Source organism: Mirounga angustirostris, unplaced genomic scaffold, assembly GCF_029215605.1.
Source record: "Mirounga angustirostris isolate CCGP_5_RB_7025 unplaced genomic scaffold, mMirAng1.0.hap1 SCAF_3, whole genome shotgun sequence".
Lineage (NCBI taxonomy): Eukaryota > Metazoa > Chordata > Mammalia > Carnivora > Phocidae > Mirounga > Mirounga angustirostris.
The window spans coordinates 40,807,458-40,812,217 of record NW_026991711.1 but is presented as its reverse complement, the minus strand read 5'-3'; the positions used below and the strand labels follow the sequence as shown (position 1 = coordinate 40,812,217).

The window sequence follows — 4,760 nt, the reverse complement described above, 5'->3', positions numbered from 1 at the left end:
CAAAAGTATTGGTTAATTAAATGTATTTGTTATATAACTTTTTTGTCTATGTAACGATCTTATAGAGTATCAAGTATAAAAGATACTGAGTATACTGAGTTGGAATTAAGCAGTTTTACAGGTTACTCTGAGCCTGCAATTCACAACATATCTCTTCATTTCAGTCCAGGTAGAATTGATACACTAGTGTGCTGGAAACGTTTGAAAAATTGCTATTTTTAAATAAAGCTTTTATTTATTTATTTGTCAGAGAGAGAGAGAAAGCACACAAGCAGGGGGAGGGGGAGGCAGAGGGAGAAGCAGGCTCCCTGCTGAGCAAGGAGCCTGATGTGGAGCTCTATCAATTAAACTTTTCCTCCCTGCAAGATGAGCATGGTCATATTAAAATTATTAGCCATTAACATTTATATGTTTATTGGTAGATATCAATTCCAAGTGTCTTGAAATAGAAACGTTTTTGTTCAGGGAAGAATCACTTGAGTGGACTCTTAATGGCATAGATGTAAGGTAAATGGTCAGCTATTGCCTGGAAGGATGGAATTAAACAATTCTGTTTTGGTTTTTTCTTTTCTGATTTCATGAGAACTGTTTCATTTTATTTTGTTTTGCTTTTTTTCTGCATAATTACTGGTATATTAAGATGAACATTAGTAGAAAGGGAGTGGGTAAATTTCCATAGAACTGTTTAGGAAAGATATGGAAAGAAGATGATTAAGGAAACAAACTTCATTTAAACATTAAATCTTGTAGAATGTCTCTGATCAACTCCTATATTTCTGGTAATATAATGCATTTTTAAGTTCCATAATACATATACTCCGTGGTTTTAATTCATTCAGTGGTTAAATTAATAGAAATCATAAAATTTATAGCAACATTATTTTACTTATGGGTAAATTCCATGCATAAAAAGAACTTAGTAACTCCATTTAAAATTATCTCTAATAGGAGACCAGCATAATTTTCATAGGTAGGCCAGTAACCAAACATATTTTTCAGGAACCTTCAGCTTCAAAAATATTCATTCTTTTTTCACCTTTGTGTCAATATATTTCTGAATTTCTCTCTCCTCTCTCTATTACCCTCTCATTTTTTCTCATGTAAGTTAGATCCTGTAGTATATGTCTTGTTGAAATAAAATTGTCACTTCATCACCATTACATAATATTCATGTAGTTTTAGTAAAATTAGAAAACTCATTGTTCTTTTTAGAAACTGTGAATAACATTGTAGACCACTATTTTTTTTTTTATTTTTATATTTCCCCTTCTCTGTTGAAGAGTTGGTAGATCCAGTGAATCTTTGAACTTAAGCATCTAGTAAGGGTGAAATCTATGGGCAGAGGAAATCTTTGAACTTGGCCATTGTGATAGCCCTGAAGTTGATTTTGATCCAGCATCTGCATCATATGAGACTGATTTGAATCAATAGAAAAATCATATTGAAGATGCAGGAACATTAAGAAATTTAATACATATTACTGAAAACATAATTTTAGGAAAAATTGTATTATGGGTGATATTGTCTCTGGACTCATACATATTTTATTCAATAATATGCAGATGGTAATCTTTTATAAAACAGTTTTTAAACTAGAGGAGCCACAATTAGGCTATCTTCTGAAATAAATTTCTAACTCGGTGACATAATGGCCAAAGAACAAAAACCATGTAATACTATTTGAAACAATAAATCAAGCTAATATTCTGAAATCAATATTGGTACTAAACATAACTTTATATTAAACATACGATTTCAAAGCAACTAAGTGGTTTTCCACAAACTGAAAGAGCCCATTATTTTGGCATTAGCTTGCTTATTTTAAGAATGAATAAGACCTAATAACTATGAAATCTAAACTAACCCACATCTTATTATGGCACAGATATTTTTCTGTATTTTTGGAAGATTAGGATACATTTAAATCAAACTGTAAACATATATTTTCTGACCTTGTTATTTATCTTCAATAACTTTAACAAGCCCATGAATGATGTATCGAAACTTCTTCAAAAGTCATTTTTATTAAATTTTTTTCCTAGGAAGTCTTTATTTTTCTGTCATGAATAACTGCTTTTTGTGGTTATCCCAAATGATTTTATAAATTTCATAATTTTTATATGCCTAACTCATATCCATGAAATGACAAGAGTATAATCCCCATCCAAAGAAACAAAAGCATTTGACATACTGAAAGGCTCTGATTAAATTGATTATTTTCAAGAATAAATCTACATACTGTTACATTAATTAGATGGTGGTTTGGTAAAATTTTTATTGACTTTTAATGATTTATGGTTTTCCATGATGTTTTCTTTTTTATTTATTTATTTATTTATTTATTTGAGAGAGAGAGAATGAGAGAGAGCACATGAGAGGGGGAGGGTCAGAGGGAGAAGCAGACTTCCTGCTGAGCAGGGAGCCCGATGCGGGACTCGATCCCGGGACTCCAGGATCATGACCTGAGCCGAAGGCAGTCGCTTAACCAACTGAGCCACCCAGGCGCCCATTCCATGATGTTTCTTAGGCAACATCCCACCAAATTACAGCTTTCAAAAAGTTGTAGTACTGTGTATAATGCTTTAGTATGAGAGTATTTTCATTTTAAAACCCAAATCAGGCTGAATGTGTCTTTCTTTTTGAAGCTAATATTTATGCTTTATAGTGCTTTTAAGACACTGATATCCCAGTGTCCTGTTACCTTTAATCAAAAGTAATTACAGGGCGCCTGGGTGGCTCAGTTGGTTAAGCGACTGCCTTCGGCTCGGCTCATGATCCCGGAGTCCCGGGATCGAGTCCCGCATCGGGCTCCCTGCTCGGCGGGGAGTCTGCTTCTCCCTCTGACCCTCCCCCCTCTCATGCTCTCTCTCTCTCTCTCATTCTCTCTCTCTCTTAAAATAAATAAATAAAATCTTAAAAAAAAAAGTAATTACAATCTTGTTGAGAAGTGGATTATGTATCAAATAATGAAACTTCAAGTTGTCATGAAAGTGAGAAAAACAAAGGTAAAGGTAAAAAAACCTTGTCTTTTTGATTAAGGCTTTTTGATTAAGGCTTTTCAGAATAGGGTATGTATTTCATCAGAATGACTAAAGACCCTTTCTTGGTGATGAGCACAAAAGATGCAAGTGGAATTGTTAGATTCCTTGTTTTCTGTCATCTACTTTTATTGCAACTCTAGGTATGGTGTGTTGATACGAAATACTTTTGAAGCAAATCATCTTTTTAAAAAAATGGAACCTATACAAAAACCACATACTGCTAGATTGGGTGTTGAAATGACTGGTGTGGTGGGACGCCTGGGTGGCTCAGTTGGTTACTCGTCTGCCTTCAGCTCAGGTCATGATCTCAGGGTCCTGGGATCGAGTCTCTCTGCCTCTTCTCTCTCTACTTAACCATTCGCGCTCTCTCTCTCCCTCTCTCTCTCTGACAAATAAATAAATAAAAATCTAAAAAAAAGAGAAATGATTGGTGTGTAATATTTTTTAAAACCTTCGTTTCCGGCGAGCATAAATTTCCTTTAATTTGCATTTCCAGTAGGATTTCATTTTGAGGTTTAACATATATGAAGCCAGTATAAAGTGTAACGATTCAGTAATTCTGCATGCCAAGTCATTTAAGATGCAAATGGAAACGTGAAGTTTATGGAAGACAATTAATTTTCCTCTTCTGTAACGTCCAAATCTTTGTCCTCTTCACCATCTTCTGCTTGTTGATCCTTTCTTAGTGCACAGGTGGAAAACTGTCCTGTTCCAGATACACACTTAGCTGACAGGGATCTTGGAAGGGGCCATTTGAATTTGCTTTTACGCTATCTAAACCGGATGAAGAATCCGGGGGATACAGAGAATTTTGGAAAACCTCTAAATCCTCATCAATCTTTTGTATGTTTTGGTAGGCAGCAGTGTAGGCCTTTAATGCTTTGCCAAGAAATAACATTCTGATAATGATAAATTCTGAAAATACAGTCTTTATATCCTTTATTTTCTGCTTTTCAAAATTGTCAATATTTTCCTCCAGAAGGCGAGTTGTTCAGGTAGCATCCATTGCAACTCTCTGCAGTTTGGTTTCTTCCTGCGAAACAAAATGTCTAACATCAGGGTTTCGCTGACAAGTTCTTCCTGAGTTAACTGTTTAGCTTCTCTACTCCTTGCTGTCAATGTCACTTCGAGGTCATCTCCTTTCATTTTTACAACTGCTCCAATAAGCTTTCAAAGGTTCAACCACTTCTTCAAATCTTTCAATCTCTTCTTGTCGATAATCCTGCAGTTTGGGAAACTCTTCACACTTTTCCGGCCCTGCTTTAAATGTGGGAACTCTGTAGAGGCGTACACGTTCATTTCATTCACCAGTAGGTCGGCTTCGTCTCACAGTCTGGCAGTTTTCCGCACATAGGCAGCGAGGATTTGGCACCGCTCTCGACAGTGCTTCACATTTGTGACAGTATCTTGCAGTTGTCTGGTTTGAGCCGACGGGTTTTCCAAGCTTTGCCGGGGCATCTCGCCTTGCGATCCACCGGGACCCTAGGCTGGGACCTCCCACCGGCGCATGCGCTGGGGGGTAAGGGGGGGGCTCTCGAACTGCCACTTTCTGAAGCCCCCCCCTTTTTTATGTTTTGTTTTCTAATTGTTTCTTATTTTGTTGTATTAAAAAAATACATCATACAAAATTTATCATCCTAACCACTTTTAAGTGTAGAGTATGGTGGCTTAGCTATATGCACTTTGCTGTGCAGCAGATCTCAAACTTTTTTATCTTGC

The 4,760-nt window shown here is 36.0% G+C and overlaps 1 pseudogene; it reads right to left on the bottom strand.

Annotated features, from left to right (window-relative positions):
* Positions 1 to 3,655: 3,655 nt before the first annotated feature.
* LOC123838621 (CBY1-interacting BAR domain-containing protein 1-like) lies at positions 3,656 to 4,514 on the bottom strand (annotated as a pseudogene).
* Positions 4,515 to 4,760: the final 246 nt, after the last annotated feature.